This window comes from Mustela nivalis, assembly GCF_964662115.1.
Source record: "Mustela nivalis genome assembly, contig: HAP1_SCAFFOLD_456, whole genome shotgun sequence".
Lineage (NCBI taxonomy): Eukaryota > Metazoa > Chordata > Mammalia > Carnivora > Mustelidae > Mustela > Mustela nivalis.
The window spans coordinates 484845-494884 of record NW_028136200.1 but is presented as its reverse complement, the minus strand read 5'-3'; positions in this window follow the sequence as shown (position 1 = coordinate 494884).

Sequence of the window (10040 nt, the reverse complement as noted above, 5' to 3'; positions counted from 1 at the left end):
CCTCCCCAATGTCCATAATACCACCCCCTTCTCCCAAACCCCCTCCCCCCAGCAACCCTCAGTTTGTTTTGTGAGATAAAGAGTCACTTATGGTTTGTCTCCCTCCCAATCCCATCTTCTTTCATTTATTCTTCTCGTACCCACTTAAGCCCCCATGTTGCATCACCACTTCCTCATATCAGGGAGATCATATGATAGTTGTCTTTCTCCGCTTGACTTATTTCGCTAAGCATGATACGCTCTAGTTCCACCCGTGTTGTCGCAAATGGCAAGATTTCATTTCTTTTGATGGCTGCATAGTATTCCATTGTGTATATATACCACATCTTCTTGATCCATTCATCTGTTGATGGACATCTAGGTTCTTTCCATAGTTTGGCTATTGTGGACATTGCTGCTATAAACATTCGAGTACACGTGCCCCTTTGGATCACTACGTTTGTATCTTTAGGGTAAATACCCAATAGTGCAATTGCTGGGTCATAGGGCAGTTCTATTTTCAACATTTTGAGGAACCTCCATGCTGTTTTCCAGAGAGGTTGCACCAGCTTGCATTCCCACCAACAGTGTAGGAGGGTTCCCCTTTCTCCGCATCCTCGCCAGCATCTGTCATTTCCTGACTTGTTGATTTTAGCCATTCTGACTGGTGTGAGGTGATATCTCATTGTGGTTTTGGTTTGTATTTCCCTGATGCCGAGTGATATGGAGCACTTTTTCATGTGTCTGTTGGCCATCTGGATGTCTTCTTTGCAGAAATGTCTGTTCATGTCCTCTGCCCATTTCTTGATTGGATTATTTGTTCTTTGGGTGTTGAGTTTGCTAAGTTCCTTATAGATTCTGGACACCAGTCCTTTATCTGATATGTCGTTTCAAATATCTTCTCCCATTCTGTCAGTTGTCTTTTGATTTTGTTAACTGTTTCCTTTGCTGTGCAAAACCGAGCACACCGACCGGAGTGAAGCGGGGTCTTTTATAGGAAGGTACAAACAAGTTATGGGTGGGGTGCAACTGATTGGTGGACAGTTTGAACTTTTGAAAAAGGCATACTTGGTGTTAGTGGATTGGCCCTGGAAGACCCCCCTCGCGGGAAGAGAAAAGCGGGAAGGGGAAACAAAGAGGGGAAGTTTGACCTTATTACTGGGCAGAAAGGCATCCTGTCTACGTGACCTATGTGACCATGCAGCCCCCTTGCCTACGTGATCTAGGGGACCATGCAGCCCCCTTGCCTACGTGACCTACGGGACCATGCCCCGGCTATTAGGAGAGGGTATCTTGTTCAAACAGGAGTCAAGTGTCATGCCCTAAAAGCCAAGCGGTTACAGAAAGGCAAAAGAGCAGTTACATTGAATTCAACCCTGGGGGAAGGGTCTTTTCATTGCAAGGGGAGGAGGGGTACTTTTACACAACAAAAGAGCAGTTAATTACTTAACGACGGGGGGGGGGGTGTCTTTCAAGGACATCATACCAACAATGCCAAATAATTTTCAGACAACAGCAAGATATCCAAGAATTCAACTAAATTCTGACACTATCTACCTGAACATAGCGTAAGATTTCATCAGTTAAGGGATCAGTCCTCCAAGACTATCTCCAACCCCATCTCAGATGCCAGTCTCACTGTAGGCCCCAGGTTATTACCTGTGCTTGTGACTGAGCAACTACAGGTTGGAGGTCCCAATGGCCTACTTCTTACGTTCTTTTAATTTGCTACAGGGGCTCACAAAACTCAGAAAAATACTTACTTTATGTTTGCCAGCTTATTAAAAGATATAATAGAAGATTTAAATCAATAGATAGATAAAGAAGTGCCCAGGGCAAGGTATGGAGAATGGGCACAGAGCTTCTATTACCTTCTGTAAGACTGCCACTCATCCTGCCTTTTTATACATTTAACAAACTAAAAGCTTTCTGAACCCAGTCCTTTCAGGTTTTCTGTGGAGGCTTCATGACATAGTCATGACTGACTAAATCTTTGTCATTTGCTGATCTAATATCCAGCTCCTCTTCCCTCCCCAAATAATCCTGAATTGGGAGGAAGGGGAGGCATGTTGGGCAAAAAGTTATGAGCTTTCACCAAGTGGTTGGTCCTTCAGGCAAACAGCCCTTGCCTTGAGTGAGGTCTGAAGGTCACTTCATTAACATAACAAAACACACCTCTCTCACCCTTATCACAGGAAATTCCAAGAGTTTTAGGAGCTGTGAGTCAGTAGCCATGGTTGAAAACCAAATATTCAGATGACCAAAATATATTTCTTGTAAACCCCTATATTACCCTACATGCTTAAGTATTTAATTATGTGATCTTTTAAACTAATATTTTTCTAAGAGTCTAAACTGTTCTGTCAGTAATCTGGATTGGGGAGTGATGTATTGCCAAATTTCTGTCGTTTCAGTCCAGGAAGTCAAAGAGAAACAACAGGAGAGCCCCTTAGGGCAGGAAGTTCAAAGTAACAATGTTGACAACTACTCCCTTTTCTTGATTTTTTTTAAAACAAGCAAAGCATCTCTTCAGAGTTGCAGTTTAAAGCCAAGAACATGCGGAATTGGGAGAAAAAAATAGTTAAATTTGGAGACTTGCAGAGGTAGAATCAGAGTAGTGAAAGCCATTACAGTAACGGAACTAACTGAGGTCAGTCTTTGGTGAATCACAGAAACAGGTGGAGTTGTCAAACAAAGGAATCTTTGTTTACAACATACAAGGAGATCACAGGAAATAAGTTCCAAAGCCTTGACTGTTTGAACAGGAGAGAGATTTTTATTTAGTATTTAAGATGAATACTCAGAAGGGAGAGTTTTATTATCCTGTGTATGGTTGGTCATAAGGTTGTGGATGCATGCACATCCACATATGTATTTGTGCAATATGTATTGCATGTTCACCTGAATGAAGCTTGTATTCCACCGAGGGCAGAAACTTCAACGTTAGAATAAAGCAGAGGTAACTGTTGGACAAGGGAAAGGGACTCTGCAGGCTTCAAGAGCAGATATATACTAGATGGGGTCTTGGACTCATTTTCTGGGACAAGGAATGCAAGGCCTTGATTACTTTTGAAATAGCACTAGGAGTTTTACCACTGATTTATTGTCTCAATAGCTTAGGCTATTTCCTGGTCTGGTGGTGACTGTTAGTTTTCCCATTGCCTTGTTTCCTCAAAATCCTTAACTAGTGAGGTTTTTGCATTTCTTTGTAAGAGCCTCCCAGGAAATTTTGGAAGAAGTGTGCTTGGGCAAGTACACAGGTGGGGTATAGATCATTGAAAATAGCTGGGGACAAAAAATGACTTTTCTTATGTCAGGAAAACTATATCTCATCTTTAATTTTCTGGGAACCTCTAACTCTTTCTGCTGATGTTACCAGCAGGCATCTGAGATATTACTGATTGTTCTCTTGAACCTAAGGAAAAGGAAATGTAGAAAGCAAATGACAAAACTTTAAAATCTATCCTGCAACTCATAATTCACTGCAGCCACCTCTCTGTCTTTCCCTTTCTCTTTTTCTCTCTTTCTATTTCTCTCTCACTTTCTCTCTCACATACGCACAACACACGCAAATCAACTTAAAACAATTTTTAATTTTCCCTATTCCATTTTAATATACTTGAGGCATGATCATTTTCTTAGTAAATACAAGAAAAAAAATCTAGGATTCCATCATTCTGTGTGATTAAAGTATTGAGGAATTTACTTCCAATAGCACTTATAAAAACATATTTTATTTAAGTAATATTATATAATCAGGTGCCTGCATTTTTCTTATTCTCCAACTAGTGTTATTTGGCAATTAATATTTTGTCAATCAATATTCCCCTATATCTGAATGTGTGGGCAGTGAGAGATGAGTTAGAGGCAAGGATGGTGAACACTCCCAACAACCGCTGACTACATATATCTTAAGCCATGATTTTCTTTGCAAAGGTCAACATTGTTAATGTTCTAGTCATACCTCCGTGTACCAGGAAAGAAGTAGCATATTTCTTGAAAGACACAGCTATCAAAGCTCCATTGAGAAACCGTAAAGATGGAGAAGGGATTTGCAAATTATATATCTGATAATGGACATCTACTCTGATTATTAAAAAATGAATAAAAATAAAAAACCTTACTAATAACCAAACAGAGTATCCAATTTTACATGTGAAGGAAATAATGGAAGAGACATGTCACCAAAAGGATATGGATGGCTTATAAGCACATGACAAATTTCTCAACATTTAGGCATTAAAGAAATACAAATTAAAATCATAATGAGACATGCTTACATATCTATTAGAATGGCTAAAATTATAAAGGCTAATTGTACTTTGTCTGAGCTAGATGGAGAAGCAACCAAAAATCTAAACTGTTGTTGGCATATATCATGATACAACCACTTTGGGAAATAGTCTGAACATTTTTTTAAATGCAAAATATGTTGCAGTTACACAAATAGCCATTTTACTTCTAGGCATTTAACCAAGAGAAACAAACCCTATGTTCAAACAAGGACTTGTATATGAATTTCATAGCAGCTTTATTTTTAAGAATTGAAAACAATGGAAATGTTCATCAATGTCCATCAATAGAGCAAAGACAAATTATGATCTATTCATTAAAGAGATTACTATTCAACATCAAAATGAACTATTAACAGTTGGAGATTCTCAAAATAATGATGCTGAGAAAAGAAAAGCCAGGCAATGAATAGTATATACTGTGTGATTCCATGACTATAAAAAAATCTAGAAAATACAAATTTATATATAGTCACAGTCACCAAATATATTGGTGAGATTTTAGTGCCTTCTTCTGTGCTCCCATAGCTTCCTACACTTGGATCTCCGAGCATTTGTTACACCATGTGAAAATATGAACTCTTTTTCTTTATTCTGTCTTACTAGAATAAGAATCCTTGAAATTTTATGGACATTTGAACTCTCAGCTATTAGCAGAAATTCTATCACACAGTAAGTTTCCAAATATAAAAGCCAGAGTTTTACAATGACTTCTAAGCTTTTACATGATCTAGCCACTCATTTAACCTCTGTGACCTCTTTCCCTGCTACTCTTCAGTCACTCACAGTGGCCTCCTTGCTATTCCTCAGATATGCCAGGCATGATCCAACCTTATGGCCTTCAAGATAGCCAATTCCTTTGTCTGGAGTGACCTTATTGCTGATAGTTCTGGGCAAATTCATCACCTTTCCATACCTTTGTTCAATTGTCAGCTTCATTGTAACTACTCTGATCTTCCTATTAAAAATTTTAACTCCCCATCCCCTGCCTAGCAACCTTGATTTTTCTCACCCTGATCAAATTTTTCTTTTTCCCCATTATACTCATCAATTTTGAATGCACTATGCAATTTTTATTAAGGTTTATAGCTTTTAATTGTCTCACCCATGAAAATAAAAGTTCTACAAAGCCAAGTATTTCATTTACCAGTGTAGTCTGAAGTAATATCTGCCATATAATAGGTTCAATAGACAATTGGTAAATTTCAGAATAAATTAATGTTGAGAGTATACTGAATTTCATAAGTCATTTCAATAATTTTTTTCCAAAATATAAACTATGTAAAACATACCTTAAATTTACTTTCAAAATATTTTATAGCATATAATGGACAATATACATAAGCCTTAAAGAAACAATCATATAAATAACCATTTCATACCTACTTAAAAACTGCATAATACCGCACTCCTAGATCCTCTCTGAACGTTCTAAATTAACCCTTCAAAGGAAATACATTTTTAAAAATAACAGATTTTTTTGTCAAATAATTTAATAAAATAAAAGTTTCATTCATCTATGTAGATCATAATAAATGTTTTTAATAAGCATGAAATTATAACTCTGAAGTATGCTAAAATGAAACCACCTGCGAAGGGGGAGAGAACAAAAATAAACATCATTTTTCCAAATAAGAGGAATTTATTACTTTTGAATCCAAGCATGTGGATTTGTTCAAACTGGCAATAAAGGAATATGGAAACACAAACCATAGAAAGTCATATTTTAGATTTCTAAAAGACTTTGAAGTGAAGAGTATACATTTTTTAAATGTTACATAATGCTACATAATGACAAGATGACAGGTTGTGACAAATAGCATTTTAAAAGCTCTACTCATAATGGAACGGAAGGTGTCATTTCCCTATAATTTTATATATATATCATTAATTTACTATATCTGGATACAACATATTACCAAACAGATGTTCATCAAAGACTAAATCATTTTTAATGGAACATAATAATTTGAACCTACATGTATTAATCATTTTTTTCGATCTAACATTTATAGTCTCGCTAAACATTTTATCAGTTGTCGACAAAATTAAAAAAAAAATAGGATAAAAAGTCGTGTTTGGGAAAGTAGATTTTTTTTCAAATTTGCATTTAAATGAAAATATTTGCTGATATTTTTAAAACTTTAAATGTAATTTTATATATATCTGACCTATCAGATGATATAAAATTTTTGGAGAAAATATGACATATTTTTTGATCTTGGTTGAAGGTATTAATAAAGAGCAACTGTTTGTATTATTTGTATTGTGATATCTTAGTTAATAAACATGAATAACTGATATAAAATATGTTTTTTAAAAAATTTTATTTATTTACTTGACAGAGATCCCAGGAAGGCAGAGAGGCAGCCAGAGAGAGAGGAATGGAAGCAGGCTCCCTGCTGAGAAGAGAGCCCACTGTGGGACTCAATCCCAGAAACCTGGAATCATGACCTGAGCCGAAGGCAGAGATTTTAACCCACTGAGCCACCCAGGCGCCCTAAAATATGTTTTTTTTTAATATATATATATAGAATTATAGTTCTTGCCAAAATATGGAACTAGCTGGAACTGAATGCCTCCTTCAAAGTCAGCTCTGGAGAAATTATGCAAGTGTAATATGGAACTATTTCAGATATTAACCAAAAACAAAGAAATGATGATAAATTCCTTAAGACTCAAAGTTGCTCTTGACTGGTATGTTTCAAGCTCTATTCCTGGTTTGAAGACAGGTTTTAACAGGCCTGTCACTGTAGAAATCAGCTGGATGTTTAGAGGCTATCAGAACTGTACAAAAACCTTGAAGGGGTAAAGACTTGAAAATTCTTTAGAGAGATTAGCTCCCTAAGGCATTATTCCTCCACACGTTTTCCTCCAATCAATTAAGACTGATGGATGAGGGGCACCTGAGTGGCTCTCTCATCACGTGGGTGGTGGGTTAAGCCTCTGCCTTCATCTCAAGTCATGGTCTCTGGGTCCTGGGATCCAGCCCCACATCGGGCTCTGCTCAAAAGGAAGCCTGCTTCCCTCCCTGCTTGCCTGCATCTCTGCTTACTTGTGATCTCTCCCTCTCTTTATCTCTCTCTGTGTCCAATAAATAAATAAAATCTTTTAAAAAAAGGCTGATGGATGATAAATTATGAAAACTGCTCCCTCCAAATGATGTTTCTTCATAAGGATTTAAGAATTTAAAATTGTAAGAATTTAAAATTGAAACTTGATCGTAGGATTTATCTTATAGAATAACATCAAGTGAAGGCAGTTATTATTAGTTTTGAAGTATTTGTGATTCTGAATTCTTGGCCTCATTAGTAAATTTATTTTTAAATTCTCCCATGGAGTGGTGATTGGCCTTCAGTCTTTCATTGATGTACATCATTGGGTCAAATGAGATGTGTGTGCCCAGAACTATATATAATCTTCTTTGTATTTCACTGGAGATGGCATTTCTGAGTTTTGTTCAATTGAATTTGGACAGATGTTTTAATAGTCACTTCTAGAGTTGGCCCTGGAGAATATCTTCCTTTTTTTCTCTTCCCGATTCTCTGAAAAACCCTGACTAATTCACATTATCACAGTAATATCACAATTCAAGTTTTTCCAAACACTATAGCTGCAAAATAGAAGGAAGCTACTCAGAATGTAATACTATTGTGAATGATTGAGAAAGAAAACATTATTATAATTAAGCTACCAGGTTTCAATGTATTTTATTGTTGTTTAGAAAATCCTAGCATACCCAGACTTTACAGAGATTTGATGAACCGAAGAGGAGCTGAACTCATGGACCAAAATAACTATGCATATAAAAAGTACAATTACTTACCTAAAAAAGATGATGTGGTTAACTTTATATGGCAATCCAAGTGTTATTGGAACAGGAATTAAAAAAATAGCTTAGGGGCGCCTAGGTGGCGCAGTGGATTAAGCCACTGCCTTCAGCTCAGGTCATGATCTCAGGGTCCTGGGATCAAGTCCTGCATCAGGCTCTCTGCTCAGCAGGGAGTCAGCTTCCCTCTCTCTCTCTCTCTGCCTGCCCTCCTTGTGATCTCTCTCTGTCAAATAAATAAATAAAGAAAATCTTAAAAAAATGGAATGACTGTACTTTTAAAAAATAGCTTGAAAGGGGCGCCTGGGTGGCTCAGTGGGTTAAGCTGCTGCCTTCGGTTCAGGTCGTGATCTCAGGGTCCTGGAATCAAGCCCCACATCGGGCTTTCTGCTCAGCAGGTAGCCTGCTTCCCTTCCTCTCTCTCTGCTCGCCTCTCTGCCTACTTGTGATCTCTCACTGTCAAATAAATAAGTAAAATATTTTTAAAAATAGCTTAAAAGTATATGATAAAATAATGATATACATATACAAAGAAAAGATACTATACTGTGAATATAAATTAAGTGAAAATTGTTGAAATAAAGAATACAATAAATGGAGACTAAGATGAATATAGCTGTAAAATGAATAAATGAGTTGGGAAAAACAAACAAACAAATTAATGACTTCTGCCCAAATGCAGCAGAAAAGAAAAAAAAATAAAGAAAATATTTAAATAAGTACTGAGATAAATTTTGGAGAATTAAAGAAAGATAAAAATTACCAGACTTAAAATGATGCCAAACATGAGAAATCAGAAACAAAACAAAACACACACAAAACCACTCATATACATTATGGTGAGTTTTAAGAATATCAAAAACATAGAAGAGCATAAATGATGCCCAAGAGAAGAACAGATCACCTAAAATGTACAAGAATAATACTGACAGCAGAATTCTCAATAGTAATAGCATATAAAGGAGACAGCTGGGGGTTTGTATAGATGGAAAAGATATTTGAAACTAGATATTATACATCAAGCCAAATTATTGATTAAATTTGAGAGCACAGTAAAAATACAATGAAGCATGTTAGGTCTTAGAACATTTATCACACAGAGACACACATTTTAGAAAACTTCCTTGGAGGACAGCTCAATTTAGATAGAGAAAACAGAATTATGTACTCAAAGGCATATTTTGAAGGAAGGATTGAATATAGTCTGCACTGCAAATATTCTTTAATCGTATGTTCTGAATTTCCTAAATTTAAGAAGTATTTGTTCAAATATTTATCTTTAAATAAACCCTAGGAGACTTTTTCTTGGATTCTGGAAAATCAAATTCTACTAAAATTTGGATACAAATCTTTTTGCCACTGATGGAAATTTTGATAGCCCTTAACAGTGGAATGCCTAATGTATTGTTACAGCAATTGTCATTTGCCAATACATGGGTGATGTGTGTGTGTTGTGTGTGTTTATTATTATTTTTGATGGTTTTACTCTTCTATGAGATTTTTAAGTAGACATAATTTTAATAAATTATGATTTGTTGAAATTTATCTGAGGTTATATATAATAAAATGAAATTTGTGTGAACTAAAGAAGTGCGTCTCCATCTTTTTGTTTTAAGAGTAGACTGGTCTTTAAAAATTGTCCAAAGAAGTACATTATATTCATTATTAAATTTGATAATATACAATAAAGTATTTATGGGCATATGGAACCATATCAAATTCTACTATTAATTCATATTAATAATTACCATAAGAGGAAAAAGGGATATTTTTCAAAATGAAAATTAGCGTATTTTTCAGAATATGATATAGTGTTATTCACTGAACAGAGGGAACAAATGTCAAAGTTTAACACAGTTTACAGAATGTTTTAACATAAATTGAAATTTAAATCTGACCCAATTTCACAGTTTTAAGTAAAATGGTAGCACTTATAGTTG